Raw genomic sequence first — 19,529 nt, forward strand, 5'->3', positions numbered from 1 at the left:
AGTCTTCAAGAAATATAGAATCTAAATATCTAAAACTATTTTATAAAAAGGTAGTAAAAATATATTTTTCTGTTATTGAAAATATTTTTATCATTGCGTAGTATGAAATAATAGTAATGACAGTAGTATGAAATAGTTTTGAATAGTAAGAAGGCAGCCAGTGCAAGGAACTCACCAGCTATATACAATAAAATCATCTTTAAAAATGTGATCTTGCAGAGGAGCAAGGAGAGTTTAAAAATGTGATCTTGCAGAGGAGCAAGGAGAGTTTAAAAATGTGATCTTGCAGAGGAGCAAGGAGAGTTGGGATGCTGGATCACTGCTGTCTGGCTGATAACACATCCATGTGTCGATCAGAGAGCAAACAGGGGCTGCTCTGATCCATGCATGATGCACACAGCAGCCACAACTGAAAGGGTTTGATGGAAATATACACACATCTAAAGCAAAGGCCTACACAGGCTAAAGATAATTGTTTTCATTCTTACATACCTAAAAATGCAATCCATTGCCCCATATTTAATCACATGATCATCTGCCAATGTGTAAAAGTACCAACACTTTCAATGTCCTGATTCATGAGCAAGCTAAGGAGCCTGCTGTCAATCATTTCAGGTGAATTACTCATTGATGAATGGCTGATCTGGTTTTATATTAAAACATTTTCTTTTAACTGTGTGATGCTGTATGCTGTGCGATCCAAACTGCTGGGCGGGAACTTCCTCCCACAAAATCTTAGAATGCTCTTTCAGGTGGCTCCTCCCCCACATCATCATAGTCCATCCCACTGGCAGCTGGAGGAAATGGAATAATGAACTTAGCATCAAAACGCGGAATGTAAACGTCACATTAATAATGAAAATCACACGGCTGCAGTCAGACACACAAACCCCCTGAGCAGAAGACGGTGAGTTTGGTGACAGGTTGTGTTTCGCTCCGACATTCATCTGCAACCAGAGAAACTCAACCTGAAAAAGCCTCCGGGCTCTGCTGGGTGGTGATGACATCATCATAGTACTCTGGTGCGTCTCCCTCGGCCAGCTCCCCTTAAACAGACAGAAGCAGCAGCCGAGCTGGTTAAACTGGGAACACTGTAGAGCCCTTATAATGGTCATATGGGCTTCGCTGGTTGTAGTGGTGACATTAATCATTGGGGGAACAACTTTAAAAGTTATTTCCAAGTCCATGGCTGGATTACACCACACTCAAGAACTGTTTTATTTGATCAAATCAAAACAGACTAGTTTGTAGGTAAACAAAGCATGCTCTCTGCGGTGTCCTCCATCACCAGGTCCCCTGAAAGCAAGGAGACATGTGGGGACTTGTGGAGACTTGTGGGGACTTGTGGAGACTTGTGGGGACTTGTGGTGACTTGTGGAGACTTGTGGGGACTTGTGGTGAGTTAAGGGGACTTGTGTTGTAATCTCAGGACCTTCAAACAGCAGGACAGTTAATTATCACAGAGGGGGGCAAGTTGTCACAAATCACCTGAGTTATAACACACATCAGAGTGAGGCAAGTTGTCTCAAATCACCCTAATTATCACACACGTCAGAGTTTGGCAAGTTGGCCCAAATCACCCTAGTTATCACTCATGTGAGAGTGGGGAAAGTTGTCTCAAATCTCCCAAATTATCACACACGTAAGAGTGGCCCATAACCTTTGCTACGTAACCCAGTGAAGCTCCGAGCAGCACTCAGGAGTTCCACCCCTCCCAATATCACACAGCAGCACCTCCTGCACAGACCTCCTCTACTTTCCCTGGACCACAGCAGCACCTCCTACACAGCTGCAGTACCACCTCCTACCTGAGAGGGAGTGTCCCTTGCCATCCCCCACGTCTTCATACCCGGAGGGTGGGTCCTCAGATAGGCTCCTCCCTGTGAACAGGACAGGGTGAGTCCTGGCCCCGCCCACACCACGCACGTTCCACAGTGCGTTTAAGCCTGAGGACAGGTAAGGGTCACTCACCCCACCGGGGGGCGCTGTCCGTTCCTCCGCTCTCCAGGTTGTAGTCGATCTCCTCGTAGATGGGCTCGAGGAGACGAGCGTGGTCCCACTGAGACAGGGCTGTGTGAACAGAGACAGAGAAGCACAGAGTCAGGGAGTCCTCTCAGGGAGCTCTGTGGGATCAACCAGGGCCCTGTAGGACCGCTCATCTGAGGTCACATCATGCACAGCTTATCCGGCCAGACTGGGGAGCGACTGGCTGTCTGGTGAGCGACTGAAAGCTGAGTTATGAAGCACAACTCAGTCCTACATTTCCCCTGTGTGTACTGTATGTTGATGTGTTCAGTTTTGTTCTGTGTTGCGTCTTTGAGACAAATGAATGTCCCCATGGTGGGATAATTAAGCCGGCTCGCCCAGGGTCCGTCCGGCCTCTACCTCTCCTCAGATCTCTGTTCTGGAGCAGCAGAACCCCCAGCAGCACCAGCAGCAGGAAGGACAGCGCCCCCATCACCAGGAAGGCCACTGCTGGGCTAGACAGGCCGGAAGGAGAGGCCAGGGGAGGCTTGGACACGGGACTCTTGGACACGGGACTCTTGGACACGTTACTCTTGGACACGTGACTCTTGGACACGTGAGGTTTGGGCAAGGGTGGCATGGGTGCGGTCACAGCTGTAAAGGAGGAAGACAAGGTGCTGGGCATCAGCAGGCACCTACAATGGGCACGCCAGGACACACAAGGACCGCCTAGCTGTGCTTCCACCAGCTGAGCACTCCCTGTCATTTACTTTACTGATGCAGCCTCGCTGCCCCTCAAAGCAAAGCCCCGATCTGCCATTAGTCATTCCCCAAGATACCCAGTGCAATAATATAAAACAGATGCAAGACTAAGTTTAGCGTTAAGGTAGATGCATATGTTAGCTGAAGTTGTGCTTTCTGGACAAGACTGTACCGATAAGCCAAAGCATTATGACCACCTGAGCCCTCTGAAGGTGGGCTGTGGTATCTGTCACCAAGACGTTAGCAGCAGATCCTTGTAGTCAGTAAGGTGCAAGGTGTAGCTGCCCTGGATCGGACTAAAAGCTTTGCCATTTCAGAGATGCTCCAACCCAGTCATCTGGCCTTGACAACTTGGCCCTTGTCACGGTCGCTCAGGTCCTTATGTGGTCATAATGCGTTGGCTCATCGGTGTAGATATTTTTTTACTGTACAAAAAACAGCCAATTTCATTTTAGCAAACAGCTAGCTTGATGTGAGTATTCAGAGACTTCAGACAGCCACACCAGACAAAATGTAATCCTCTAGGTTTCTGTCCTAATACAGAGGAATAACCATTGAGAGTGAACACTCAGACATGGAACGGTAGTTAGCGCTGAAGACTGTTCCTGCCCACTGGTTTGGGTTGTGACCCTGATGGTGTTCTCTTTGCCTTTATGGACACAAACACGTGTGTAAGCTCCCCTGATAAAGGACTTCTGAAGAAGTTATTGATTGTGGAAGTAAAGTAATCGTAGAGGTGTGATGCGGGGTGGATCTTTAAGCCTCTCCTAGGCGTGTGAATGTGTGTTTCTGCCAGGGCCACAGTGATTCATCTTCACAGAAGCTGCCACTGGACCAGGTGCGATGTGGAGGTGCAGGCTCACCTGTGCAGGTGACCCCAGCCTGGTTCTGGGATCGGCAGCTGCTGTGCAGAGAGTGTGGGCAGTCCCACAGGTGCAGCTCAGTGCCCCTGCAGTTCACCTCAGTCAGCCAGACGGTGCCATTCCCCGTCCCAAAAGTAGCATTACCAGGAGCCCCCTGTGCTAACACACAGCCCAGCTGTCTGCACATCACACGGGCATCCATCATGTCCCAGGAGTCTCCACACACCGACCGCCAGGAGCCCCCATGGAACACCTCCAGCCTCCCAGAGCACCCGCCTGCCCCCCCCACCACCCGGAGGGGCCAGTGATCTAGAGCAGGAGCCACAGATGAACTGAGCAGCCTCAATACGCTGAACATCTCCTACACACATCTCCACTGACATGATGGCTGATCTCATTAGGTTTAACACCTACAGACACATCTCCACTGACATTATGGCTGATCTCATTAGGTTTAACATGTACAGACACATCTCCCTGACATTATGGCTGATTCCATTTGGATAAACATGTACGGACACATCTCCACTGACATTATGGCTGATCTCATAAGGTTTAACATCTACATACACATCTCCACTGACATTATGGCTGATCTCATTAGGTTTAACATCTACAGACACATCTCCACTCACATTATGGCTGATCTCAATACACTTAACATCTACAGACACATCTCCACTGACATTATGGCTGATCTCATTCGGTTTAACATATACAGACACATCTCCACTGACATTGTGGCTGATCTCATTAGATTTACCATTTACAGACACATCTTCGCTGATATTATGGCTGATCTCATTAGGTTTAACATCTACAGACACATCTCCAGTGACATTTTGGCTGATCTCATTAGGTTTAACATCTACAGACACATCTCTGAAATTATGGCTGATCTCATTAGGTTTAACATCTACAGACACATCTCCACTGACATTGTGGCTGATCACATTAGGTTTAACACCTACAGACACATCTCCACTGACATTGTGGCTGATCACATTAGGTTTAACACCTACAGACACATCTCCACTGACATTATGGTTGATCTCATTAGGTTTAACATCTACAGACACATCTCCACTGGCATTATGGTGATCTTATTTGGCTTAACATCTACAGACACATATCCACTGATATTATAGCTGATCCCGTTAGGTTTAACATGTACAGACACATCTCCAATGACATTATGGCTGATCTCATTAGGTTTAACATGTACAGACACATCTCCACTGACATTATGGCTGATCTCATTTGGTTTAACATCTACAGACACATCTCCACTGACATTATGGCTGATCCCATTAGGTTTAACATCTACAGACACATCTCCACTGACATTATGGCTGATCTCATTAGGTTTAACATCTACAGACCTATCTCCACTGACATTGTGGCTGATCACATTAGGTTTAACACCTACAGACACATCTCCACTGACATTGTGGCTGATCACATTAGGTTTAACACCTACAGACACATCTCCACTGACATTATGGTTGATCTCATTAGGTTAAACATCTACAGACACATCTCTGAAATTATGGCTGATCTCATTAGGTTTAACATCTACAGACACATCTCCACTGACATTGTGGCTGATCACATTAGGTTTAACACCTACAGACACATCTCCACTGACATTGTGGCTGATCACATTAGGTTTAACACCTACAGACACATCTCCACTGACATTATGGTTGATCTCATTAGGTTTAACATCTACAGACACATCTCCACTGACATTATGGTGATCTTATTTGGCTTAACATCTACAGACACATATCCACTGATATTATAGCTGATCCCGTTAGGTTTAACATGTACAGACACATCTCCAATGACATTATGGCTGATCTCATTAGGTTTAACATGTACAGACACATCTCCACTGACATTATGGCTGATCTCATTTGGTTTAACATCTACAGACACATCTCCACTGACATTATGGCTGATCCCATTAGGTTTAACATCTACAGACACATCTCCACTGACATTATGGCTGATCTCATTAGGTTTAACATCTACAGACATATCTCCACTGACATTGTGGCTGATCACATTAGGTTTAACACCTACAGACACATCTCCACTGACATTGTGGCTGATCACATTAGGTTTAACACCTACAGACACATCTCCACTGACATTATGGTGATCTTATTTGGTTTAACATCTACAGACACATATCCACTGACATTATGGCTGATCCCATTAGGTTTAACATGTACAGACACATCTCCACTGACATTATGGCTGATCTCATTAGGTTTAACATCTACAGACACATCTTCACTGACATTATGGCTGATCCCATTAGGTTTAACATCTTCAGACACATCTCCACTGACATTATGGCTGATCTCATTAGGTTTAACATCTTCAGACACATCTCCACTGACATTATGGCTGATCTCATTAGGTTTATTATCTACAGACACATATCCACTGACATGATGGCTGATCTCATTAGGTTAACACCTCCTACACACACATCTTCACTGACTTTGTGGCTGATGCCATTGCACCGATGTCAATTAATTCAGATTTTCACATGCTTTATGTTCTTTCTGCAATTTTATACAGTAAAATTAGCAAATTATTCAGTTTACTTTGATGTTTCATTTGTGATACGAATACAAATCTCCCCTCCTTCATTGAAGAAGACTGTTCTCCTAAATGACAATGACATTATTTTTAATGAAATACCGTCAACACAGTCAATGACCATCATGCATGCATGACAGTTCCCACAGGAGTAGATTTGGGACTCAGGATACTCAGTTGCATGCTGACCTGCTGATACCTCATCGTATGTTGACAGATCATGGGATTCAGTCTGTAAAAACTTACTTGTGCAAGGTCTCTGATTTTTCGCTGAGGAACATGACAACTTGCTCCGTGGGACATTCTCATCCTCTTCCGTTTTGATGTGGGGAAAATAATTTAATATAAATCAACTATAAATTTAAAAAAGACAGAGACAGGCCCATGCCACATCATAAACAAACAGCCCCCTGAAAGCTTCAGATCCAATTTCATCCATGGGGTTATGCAAAACCAAATGTTACAGCCTAATAATCTACCGTATATGTACACCAGTTTAAGATAAAAAGATGTGATGAATACAATCATATCACAGTAATACTGTGTTTGCAGGATTAAGGTTCATTCTCTTGTTCCCACTGGGAGTAATACTGTGTTTGCAGGATAAAGGTTTATTCTCCTGTTCCCACTGGGAGTAATACTATCTTCAGTGGAGAGAGGGTTTACCTGTACAGCTGAGCACAGCCACTGTTTTATCACACTTATTTTCACCCCAAGAGTCTGATGGGCACTGCCACAGAGTGGAGTCATGTGGGCGACATTGGACATGATCCAGCCAGTTTGGAGCAGATTCCTCTCTAGGTCCTGTTTTAGACACTTTACTCGTGTTCCCACAGTTCAGCTCCTGACATATGAGAGTAGCTGTGTCTTCCTCCATCCCATTCCAGCACACATTGCCCCAGGTGCCATTGTAGAAAACCTCCAAATTCCCAGAACAGCCTTCACTCAGTCTCATCTCCTTGAATTCTAGTGACAATATTGGAAATAAATCAGGGATAAAACGCGACTTTGAAATAGCTTGGCATAAATGACAGAGGATACAAACTTAAAAGAGTCAAATGCAGGAATACGTCAGGATGAAAAGCTGTGTGTTCCATTCGTCACTGCCCTCCTGCGATGGGTCTCATCACTTTACTAAGACTTTGTTGAAACCCCTGAATTTCCTCTCCAACCAGGTTTCATGTATTCACACACATCTAGTGTCAGTGTAAAAGCAAAGTATTGAGAGTCTCTGGTGAGTTACACACCTGAACACACGACCCCCACGTCCTCCTTGTGTCCGCAGTCAGTCTGTCCCCATCCGGCTGTGGGACAGTCCCACAGGGACGTCTCGTTCCCCACACAGCCCACCTCATCCAGCCAGACGGGTCCATTTCCTGGCCCAAAGAAGGAGGGTAGCGGGGCACTGAGGGCCGTCCCACACTGGAGCTGCCTGCACACCACCTGAGCATCCTCCAGGTCCCAGGAGTCATCACAAACCGTCCCCCAAGAACTGTCGTGGAGCACCTCCACCCGCCCCGCACAGCGCCCCCCTCCCCCTACCAGCCTGAGGGACCGGCGGTCTGAGAGAGGGGGTTGGAGAGGGAGGGAGACATTTCATTGAAATGCAGGCTTGTGTGAACCTATCTGATGAAAACTCTAAACTGCAGAGACAGTTGATCAGCAAGCTGTACTCACTGGAGCAGACGATGGACACCCGTTCCCTGGAGCTGCAGGTGAGATTGTGTGGAGTGCTGCAGTTGACCAGGTGAGACTCTCTCCCGGAGCACTCAAACCCCGTCAGACACACGTCACTGGCTCCCGTCCCAGACGGAGAGGTGCTGTAGACCTGCACCGCAGAGCCGCAGCCCAACTGCCTGCAGGCCACCGATGCCTCCCTGGAGCTCCAGGACCCCCCCACTCTCCTCCAGGTCTCCTGGTAGTACACCTCCACTGGGCCCCCACACTCACTCTCTCCAGCCAGCCGAACCGTCCCGTCCAGAGTGGAGAGAACAGAGCCTGAGGATCCCAAGTGTGAACTGGGTATGGTGTAAATGTGTGGTAAATTGTGTATGCAATATGCAGTGGGCAGTATGCAGTATGCAGTATGCAGTGGGCAGTGGGCAGTGCACATGCACACAGCACAGAGACCATGACTCACCACTGCAGATGACTCCAGCCTCTTGTTCACGTGAGCATGCAGCTCGGCTCCAAGAGGAAACCGCACACTGTGAGAGCCGTGTCTCGTTCCCACGGCAATCAAACACATCGTGGCTGATTGGCCCACTCCCATTTTTAAACCAGCTCTGTCCTGGCACTGCCACTGCAGTCCCACACCCCAGCTGCCGGCAGAGGACATTGGAGGCCCTGCTATCCCAGCATGCATCACACACTGCCCCCCAGGTACCCTGGTACTCCTGGTACTCCCGGTACTCCCGGTACTTCAGCTCCACTCGACCAGAGCAGATATCTTGGCCACCAGCCAGCCTGGACTCTGTGTACCCTACACACAGCACAGTGGGGTTAGCATCTGTCCAGCACTGAGATACTAAAGGAAACATATGGAAGAGACTAACAGTGGGGTTAGCATCTGACCAGCACTGAGATACTAAAGGAAACTTATGGAAGAGGCTAACAGTGGGGTTAGCATCTGCCCAGCACTGAGATACTAAAGGAAACTTATGGAAGAGGCTAACAGTGGGGTTAGCATCTGCCCAGCACTGAGATACTAAAGGAAACTTATGGAAGAGGCTAACAGTGGGGTTAGCATCTGACCAGCACTGAGATACTAAAGGAAACTTATGGAAGAGGCTAACAGTGGGGTTAGCATCTGCCCAGCACTGAGATACTAAAGGAAACTTATGGAAGAGGCTAACAGTGGGGTTAGCGTCTGCCCAGCACTGAGATACTAAAGGAAACTTATGGAAGAGGCAAACAGTGGGGTTAGCATCTGCCCAGCACTGAGATACTAAAAGAAACTTATGGAAGAGGCTAACAGTGGGGTTAGCATCTGCCCAGCACTTAAACACTAAAGGACACTTGTGGAAGAGGCTAACAGTGGGGTTAGCATCTGCCCAGCACTGAGATACTAAAGGAAACTTATGGAAGAGGCTAACAGTGGGGTTAGCATCTGCCCAGCACTAAGATACTAAAGGACACTTATGGAAGAGGCTAACAGTGGGGTAAGCATTTGCCCAGTGCTGAGATACTAAAGGAAACTTATGGAAGAGGCTAACAGTGGGGTTAGCATTTGCCCAGCACTAAGATACTAAAGGACACTTATGGAAGAGGCTAACAGTGGGGTAAGCATTTGCCCAGCACTGAGATATTGAAGAAAACTTATGGAAGAGGCTAACAGTGGGGTTAGCATCTGACCAGCCTTGAGATACTAAAGGAAACTTATGGAAGAGGCTAACAGTGGGGTTAGCATCTGACCAGCACTGAGATACTAAAGGAAACTTATGGAAGAGGCTAACAGTGGGGTTAGCATCTGACCAGCACTGAGATACAAAAGAAAACTTATGGAAGAGGCTAACAGTGGGGTTAGCATCTGACCAACGTTTGAAATAAATGTCCCACAGATTGAACTCATAAAGACTCTAAGAGATCAAGATAAAGATTTCATTAAATATAGGAGTATACAATCTGTGGGAAGTTTATTTCTTACGTTTGTCAGATGCTAACCCCACTGTTAGCCTCTTCCATAAGTATCCATGTTCTCCTCGTGTGTGTGTGGGTTTCCTCTGGGTATCTGGGTTCCTCCCCCCATACAAAGACATGCAGGTTAGACTACTTGGGGGGCATTAACAGGGCGTTGCTGCAAAAGAGCATGTGTTCTCAGTCAACCTACCCTGTATAAATAAAGGTCAATAATAATAAAATGATCGTTGAAACTATCACAATGCACTGCAGAGAGGACTCCTACCAGAACACACCAGGCCCACATCGTTTCCATGGGAGCAGGGTTGATTCTGTGAGGGTTTTGTGGGGCAGAAGTAAATCTGAGATTCTTTGCCTCTACACTGAATCTCCTCTGCCCACATCTGGCCCTCGCCCTGGCCGAATGCAGCTGCCCCACGCAGTTCTTTAGGAGCCCCACAGCCCAGCTACCTGCACACAACCTCTGCGTCCCGCTGGTCAAAGTCAGCATCACACACTGTGCCCCAGGAGCTACCATGATGCACCTCTACTCTCCCAGAGCACAGGTCAGTCCCGCCCACCAGCCTGATAATTTGAGGAGCTGGAGCTAAATAAGGAACAAAGAGAGAATCATCAGCAATGACCCGCACCTTATCCCAGAGACAACATTCAGCACAGCTGTCTGAGATGTACAGACAGTGTCGTGTACAGCAGTGTGAGATGAGCCAATCACATGTATTCTGCAATGTGAGATGAGCCAATCACATGTATACTGCAATGTGAGAGGAGCCAATCACATGTATACTGCAATGTGAGATGACAGACTTAAAAAAACATTCTAATAGTTATGGGAAAAGACCATGAGAAACATAAAAATGAGATTCTGTAACTGTAAATTCTGGATTGGTTCAGTAAGTGTAACAATGCACACACTTACCAGCCCAGCATTCAGTTACCATTCCGAACAAACATGAGCAGCATGTCTTATATGTATTATTATGACTGTGCATTCATAAAAAGCATTATATCCTCATGTAAATACAGAGGGCTGAGTTGGGTTAAGAACATTGGTAAGAGCTGAATAACACTGCTGAGTCCTACCTGAGCAGTTCACTCCAGCATCCATTCCATGATTACAGCCATGTTTACCCCATCCTCGTGACCCACAATGCTTCAGTAAGGATTCTGATCCTCTGCAGTCCACATAAGCCATCAATATTCTCCCAGACCCTGGTCCAAAGTGAGCACGTTTTAGTGCATCTACAGCATCTCCACAGCCCAGCTGTCTGCACACCACCCCAGCATCTCTCATGTCCCAGTAATTATCACACACTGTCCCCCACTCTCCCTGATGGTAAACCTCCACTCTCCCAGCACAGGGGCTGCCACCATTCACCAGCCTCACATCCTCCTCCCTGCCTGAGAGAGAGAGAAAGACAGAGAGAGATGGGGAGAGAGAGAGGGAGAGAGGGAAGGGGGAGGGGGAAGAGAGGGAGAGAGAGAGAGGGAGAGGGGGAGAGAGAGAGAGGGGGGGAGTGAGAAAGAGAGAGGGGGAGTATTACTACTGCAATTATTGCAAATGGCAGTAAAGTGGAAGACACCCTAATGACATGTAGCAGGGTAAAGACTGGAAAAGTGAAAATGATTTCCACAGAAGAGGCATCTTCTGCACACAGCTGTGATCCCCAGCAGATGGGGAAGGACAGTTCCTCTAGAGACACACAACTCCCATATTAAATTTTAATATGAGTCTGTCATTTTATGAGATTAGACAGGAAGTCTGACTTTGGGTGAACGTTGCCTCAGTGCTTTTGAAGTTAACGTTTCCACAGGTGTTACCACTGATGTACCAAATAATCTTTGACTTTTGCTGTACGCAGGAGATGAGTACATTTCAATAAGTGTATGAAATTAAATAAAGTGTTTTCATTAATAAATATAATTAATGTGTAAGGAAATGTAGAGTTGTGAAGAGAGTGCGTCACATTTCCGTTCAGTTGAAACATGCCAGAGGCTTCAAACTTTCACAAACTTAAAACACTAAACAGCACCTTGCAACTACATAAAGTAAGAAACATAATACCTTCTTATGACAATTCTTACACTAAACTGCAGGTTGTATTTTTCAGAGAGCAAGCTGGCCCTAGACTTAAAGGGAAAATCAGATGCCAACTTATGTAGACCAGAAAAATTATAGAAACATCATTTTGACTTCATATACGTACACTAAAACACGAACACAATACCAATACCTAACAAATTGCTTTCTCCTGGCTCAATTTTTTCCATCTATACAATTACAACCAGTGAATAAAATACAGAAACATTTTCTCATATATATTTATAACATAATATTTACAAATAATCAAAATATCATAATAACATTAGTTTATGAAATCTTAATGAAGCATGCAGAGAAATGTCCCTCCAGTAATCTGTGGTGTTTAGAGGCTGCCTGTAACCCTGCTCTTACTGGAGAGCCCTTTGACCAGTAGACCCTCTGACCCCTTGGCCCTGGCCCCCAGTCTCTGACCCTGACTGGGTGTGGAGAAGCAGGAGAGGAGGATGAGGCTGGTACTCACTGGCTGTGGAGAGCAGGAGGAGGGAGGAGAGAGAGAGGAACAGCAGACATCTCTCCATCTTCAGCGCAGACAAGCGTACCCTTCCACAGAGCAGAGTGCTCACACCTGCACCTCTGAGCTCTGAGTGAGACTGAGCTCTGTGCATATGGACCCTGCCCCCCAGAGACAGCACACTCTCTCCTCCACCAATCACATTCACCACTGCCTTATTAGAACACGGCACCAGCACCACAAACACACGTAATGACAAATCAGCACCCGCCATTTACATTTTCTCCATATATACCAACTCTGCGTCACTGCAGTCAGCCAGGACTCCTCCCACCAGCAGGAGGCCCCGCCCCCCTGACTCACTGCACGGTCAGACACGGAAGAAGAAAGCGGATCATTTCCTAAAAGTTTTCGTACCGTCGGAAGCCCTATGGTAGTGTCAATCCATCACTTCATAAGAGCTGTGAAATTCAATATCGATAGATGGCAACTGACCTTCACAAGTCTGGTAATGGGCAAAAATATAAAAATAAATGATTAATGACAATGACAATGACAATACAATAAAACAATAACAATAAAAATAATAAACGGTTTTATTACAGATTTGCCAGGAACAGGATGCAAGTGCATGTTGTCCCCACAGACGGGGGGAAGGTGGTGGGCGGTCATAAAGAACTTAAAGATCATGGCTTAAACACTTAAAGATCATGGTTTAAACTCTTAAAGATCATGGTTTAACAGCTTAAAGATCATGGTTTAACAGTTTAAAGATCATGGTTTAACAGTTGCAGAGATTGGTTTGGAATGATGACTGGAAGAGAGTGCTATGGTCAACTTTTTGGCCAAACACACCATCAACATGGCGCCATAAGAGGAATGCATAGAGAGAACCGACTGTCAGATACCTACTGGAGACTTCTCAACGAGACAATGGAGGCTTTTATTCAAACCCTGATTCATCTGTTCGGTCTGACCGTTGGTTTGGGGATGAAAGCCGGAGGATGACCGGGCCTTGGCTCCCATCAGGGCACAGAATGCCGGGCAGGAAAAGCGAGGTCCCCTGTGGGACATGGCTTCCAGAGGGAGGCCGTGGAGGCAGAAACATGCAGGAACAGGAGCTCCCTTTCCCTGGATGACGGAAGCGTGGGAAGGGCCATGAGGTGGAGGACTTAGAGAAACGGTCCACAACGGTCAGGATCACGGTCATGCCTTTAGAGACAGGAAGGCCGGAATCCCGAGCCACGAGTGACCAAGGACATTTGAGAATTGTGCTGCATTTATTCTCTTTTTTGACACTTGGTGATGCTACATGTGAGAACATTGAGCAGGGTTACAATGTGTGCCCCTTTTGAAAGACTGGCACCCCATACTCACACTCACACCCCTGTGCCAAGCACAGGAAAAAACAAACTGTTCTAAAATGTCATGTGATTAGCTCTAGTGGAAGAATGTAGATGAATAATGCTGATATGACACATGAGAAGCAGCTTCCTGCCCTGCAGCTGGGCTTGTGATCAGGGGCTGGAAGTGGGTTTGAGAGCTTCTCACAGTAAAACGCTTCACTCCACAGCTCTTCAAGTTGGGGTAGTTAACGGTAAACATTTGGCATTTATCCAAAGCGCTGTACAACTGATGCTTCTCATTCACCCCGTCATACACATGATGATTGGCTGCCATGCTAGGCACCAACCAGCTCGTCAGGAGCAATTTGAGGGTTAGGTGTCCTGCTCAGGGACAATTTGACACACCCAGGATGGGATCGAAGCGGCAAGCCTCCAACTGTCAGACAACTGCTCTGACCACCTGAGCCAATGAGACAACTGCTCTGACCACCTGAGCCAATGAAACAACTGCTCTGACCTCCTGAGCCAATGAAACAACTGCTCTGACCTCCTGAGCCAATGAGTCAATGAAAGCAGTCTGAAGCCGTATGCAGCAAAATCTTGACATCTAAGATAAAACTAAAATCTTAACAAAACAAAAACAATAAATTATTATTTATTTCAGACAAAATTATTTTTTTCATGATTAAAAAAAACAAACATTTCAGCTTACATATAATAGAAGATGAAATAGTCAGCAAAGCAGTAATGAGAATTTAAATGAAGAAAAAAGACTATAATAATGAACACAGATGATCTTTATTCTGTTAAAAAGTACTGTATATATAAAAATGGGAAAACAATATACTTTTATTTCAGTACATTTAGTCATGTTTCAAGTTTCTTCGTAGTTCATCAAAATGAGGCGTGTCAAACTGAATTATGAACTTTAACTTGAATAAACCACAGGTGCCGAGAACAAGCCCAAAACCAGCACACTGTGGCCCTCCAGGACTGGAGTCAAACCTGCAGACACTGCGGCCCTCCAGGACTGGAGTTAAATCCGCAGACACTGCGGCCCTCCAGGACTGGAGTTAAACCCGCAGACACTGCGGCCCTCCAGGACTGGAGTTGAACCCGCAGACACTGTGGCCCTCCAGGACTGGAGTTAAACCCGCAGACACTGCGGCCCTCCAGGACTGGAGTTAAACCCATAGACACTGCGGTCCTCCAGGACTGGAGTTAAACCTGCAGACACTGAGGCCCTCCAGGACTGGAGTTTGACACTTGTGGTATAAATGACATCAGAGACTACACCTCAGGTAACATAGTCAGTTTTGAGTAAATATTTCAGTCAGCAGTATTTCAGTGGCTCCACCTCTCAAATGGCGCCCTGACGGCGGGCAGCTCCCCCCCCCCCCCGATGCTGCAGCTCCTCTCAGCCACCGCCAGGCACACGGGGGGGTCCTGCCATCCGCTCTGACAGAGGCATCCACCCTCACAAGGGAGCGTTTGTTGGGGCCTGGCGAGGTGGACAGCAGCAGTGAATTGGTCTTTGAGGCACGGATGCAGAACTGGCCGTAGAGCTCCAGAGGAAGGGACTCTTGCGGGAGGTAAGTGAGGGGAGGGGTACGGTCACAGAGCTGTAGCTTCTTATAAATCTTCAATAAAAGCTGGCTTCAGCCGTTTATGGCAATCAGGTTCCAGCCACTCCATACCACTTTCACCTCCGGCTCCCCTTCGGGGATCAGCAGACCTAAGAACTGGACGCTTGACCGGTGAAATTCACTTTTCTCTGCCTTCACCAATAATCTGTTCTCCAGGAGCCAGTGTAGGACCTGATGGACGTGGTGAACATGTTCCTCGTGGGACTGAGATATATTGTCCAGGTAGACACACCAGGACATCGTCCAGGTAGACAAATGTAACCTAGGTTAATATCACCTTAAGCAAGTAATAAAAGTGCCATTTTACTTAGTGTACTGTTCCTTTAAAAAGTGCAGCGGTAATAGCCAATCAGCGTAACTATAGCACCGTTTTCTAGAAAGATTAGTAGCTGATAAGACGAGCAGGAGGCAAGTTGCAGCGAGTGAGAAAATGAAGCAAGTAGAATATATACGCTTTACCAATTTTGCTGAATTTTGTATTCATCTTCTATCTATCTTGCTGGTTTATGTTATTTTTATTTGAGTTTGAACAAGGATTTGGTGAATTAAAACTATTTCTCCCCGCGTAAATTAGCATGCTATCTTTATTTTGCTAACTTAACCGGCCTTGTTAGTAAAGTGACGTGAATGGCGCCGCTATTTTAAAGTGTGGTTTCGATTAATTTAACAATTAACCTGTTGTACTTGTATGTTTGTATGTATATTTGACTGTTGTACAACAGGCCAGGTTTGGCCAGTGGTGAGGATCGCTTGGTGTTTGCACACCGAAGCTGGAAAAACAAGATGGCAAGTCACCCATAGGCGGAATTGCGTTGGATAGACGTATTTTTCTGCAAGACCGAACTACACTCCAAAGATAAGGACATTGACTCATGCACCTGGATCGTGGTAGGACGGAACCTTCCGTATTTTGTTGCAAACCGCAGTGGAATTTAATCGGACTTGTAAAGGATTCAACAAAGGGACTGATTATGTGACAGGTTAAAATTATGATATACTTATGGTCTGACAAGTGTGAAAAGACTGTAATGTCATGGTCTGTACTAAGATTAGAATGTTGTTATGAGGTTTAAGAAAAGATCATATGGTCATGGGAAACAATTCATAAGATGTGTTTTTAAATGGGTTAAAAACGGTAAACTCATGGTATGTTTACAAGGGGTTAAAAGACTAAAAAGTCTCTTTAATCCATTGTTTATTTCATTTTTCATGGTTAAAAAGTTAAGAAGTAACCGTATTATCAGTGATCGACAATGTGGTCTTGATCCGTTAGTTTGAGACCGGATTACTCAAGCCTCCACCTATATACTAGGGCAGGGGTCGGCAACCCTGGTCCTGGAGAGCCGCAGGGTGTGCTGGCTTTCATTGTTACTTGGCATTAATTGATCAATGAAAGCCGTTGCACAGTTAACTCGCCTCACCTGGTTTCTTGGGTCTGAATCGGTTGCTTATTTTAAGGTGGAAACGAAAGCCAGCACACCCTGCGGCTCTCCAGGACCAGGGTTGCCGACCCCTGTATTGGGGGATTCGCGGTATTTTCTTCATTACAGTAAAACATTACTGAAGGAAACACCACTCTTATCACTCTCGTGATTATTTCTTATATCGTTGTAATGTTAAATTGCCTACACATGCTGGCTAGGTTGACTTATTTCACAGACCCAGTACATGGAAAATACTGGGTTATAGGTAACGTTTCCGAATGTTTCTAGCCAAGCAATGACTAGAGCGTGCTGGTATAACAACGGTAACGTTAAAGTGACCTTTTTTATGTGAGTAAAACTCCCGCTTTGTTAGAAAAGTTTCTACCCGTAGCTGGACCGCGTGTATGTTATTTTGTGAAGGCGTATGTTGTAACGGTCAAGAAATGTGGTATGTCTCTTTAAGAGTTGACGTTTGGGCTGCGTGTGTGCGTAAGCAACGTCACTGCCCCGCGTTTGGCGCGTAAGTAAAAGTTGTTGACAGTTCGCCTACCTACAAAGAGGACAGCTATTACACATTCTATATTTTCTCTTTTATTGTTATGTTGTTATGTTTTCTAACGGTGATGTTTGACGTGTGGACACTAGTCGTATATGTAAATGTAGAATAGAAGCCGTGAGACCTGGCTTGTATGGTCGATGTGGGGAATATAGGAAATAAATACATTGTGAATACCCAGTATTTGGCTCCCCCACTCTGCTTGAGCTCCGCCATTACGGTACCAGAGAGAAGAAGCACCACAAGTGGGCGTTTCCCTGTTGCCTATTGAAAGGTCTGACCCCTTCCATTTCGTTCCCATCCCCAGCTCTCGCCTCATCCTGGCCGGAACTCTGAACGGCAGGAGGGGGTTGAGTTGACTCATCAGTAGCCCTGTGAGGATGTGGGAATGAGTGGGGGACTGACGTGCAGTTAGGGCAGGTGCGAGATGTGAAACCAGGCAGGGAGCATTTGAAGCAGTAGGGCCCGCCAGTAGGCCTATTTCTGGCCCGCACATGAGGCTGTAGTGGGCTGCTTGGGCCAAGAACAGAATGAAGTTCGTGAGCGCGTAGTAGCAGAGTCATGACTGAAGGGAGAGGAGTGCCATAAAGTGCGACTCTATATTTTTCCAGAGCATGCTTACATTGGTAGCAGAGGATGGTTCCGGCCAGGATGAGGCGAGAGCTGGGGATGGGAACGAAATGGAAGGGGTCAGACCTTTCAATAGGCAACAGGGAAACGCCACGGGAGGGAGGATGTTCCGCAGAGGCAATCCTCCCTCCAGGTCATAACTACGCCTCTCTCACGTGAGCTCGAGCTGGGTCATGTGGAAGACAAGACTTCACAGTCATCATGGAGCACCCCTTTTAAAGTCAAAGTGAACCTCAACGCTGTAGCATTAGATGCAACACTTGACACTGGCGCCTCCCTTTCAGCTGTGCGGGCCGAGCTTGTTCATAAAAACACCCTAAAAAGTAAACCTAAAACCCACACCTGGTCAGACCCACCCATTCAACTGGCAAATGGGGCAGCCTGCAAACCGTTAGGGGTCACGTGGTTGGCTATCGGATTCATGGGTAGACGTTTCTATCATCGGTTTGCAATAATCCCTCACCTCTCCTTAATTGCCAGTAATTACTCGCCAGTAATTTTCTTTTAACGAGTATAATGCCATTTTACTGTGCAAGTCTGTATGTTGGGGAAGTTGTATGGACCCAGGTTCCCATTATTAATATCGGTTAGAACAAGAAGTCAATCTTATATTTTATATTTTATGGTATATATAACAATATTTGATAACCTGCATCCGCCCCCCACACAGTATGGCAACTCATCCTGATATGCAAACTGAGACTGACCTCGACGTTGATGTTGACTTTTCATCTCTCCCTATGTCGGGAGCACGGAGACGCACAACCGTAGACCTTAATCTAAAAGTGCAGAACCTAGAAGCTGAAGTCGAGATAGTTCTGTAGTGTCTGCTCGAGTCCCTTAGCCTACAAAAAACTATTCTGAATCGCTGGGGCCAAGCCAATAGGGTAGAACATGCCACTCCAGCTGCCCAGCCTGCAGGCCCAGTCCCAGTGGCTACATCAACCCCATGGTCTCCTACTATCTCCGGCCAAAGACCCATATCCTCTAAGGTAGCAGCTTCTGGTAGCAGTCATGCTGTAAACGCAGCCTCTCTCTTTCAGTCCAACTCACTCGAACTGAACAATACATCTCGCGTCCTGGCAGCAGCCCTGCACCAAGCAAAACTGGAGCCACCAGTGTTCGCTAATGATGGGTCAGTAAAACCAGACGAATGGCTGCAATCTGTCAATACTTACAGAACCTCCTTAGGCCTGACGGAGGTCCAGATCCTCAGTGAGCTGCCGCGCTTTCTAGCTAAGGAGCCAAGGAAGTGGTTCAGAGTGCTCAGCACACATGTCGTCACTTGGACAGAATTCTGTGAGTTTTTCGAAGTGGTATTCCTACCTTCAGACAGCCAGGAACGTGTAATGAGAGGCATCCTGGATTGCTATCAGGCCTCCGAGGAGCCCCTCCCTACATTTGTTGCTCACATGTTAAGTGAGTTCAAAAAACTGAAAAGCCCACCTCCAGGGCAAGAGCAGATTGAGCTCATATGTAAGCATGCTCTGGAAAAATATAGAGTCGCACTTTATGGCACTCCTCTCCCTT

The 19,529-nt window shown here is 46.3% G+C and overlaps 1 pseudogene; it reads right to left on the reverse strand.

The window, feature by feature from the left end:
* The window catches only part of LOC133111128 (scavenger receptor cysteine-rich type 1 protein M130-like), a 38,326-nt pseudogene extending 25,810 nt beyond the window's left edge, over positions 1 to 12,516 (reverse strand).
* Positions 12,517 to 19,529: the final 7,013 nt, after the last annotated feature.

The sequence above is a fragment of the Conger conger genome, chromosome 15 (assembly GCF_963514075.1).
Source record: "Conger conger chromosome 15, fConCon1.1, whole genome shotgun sequence".
Classification (NCBI taxonomy): Eukaryota; Metazoa; Chordata; class Actinopteri; order Anguilliformes; family Congridae; genus Conger; species Conger conger.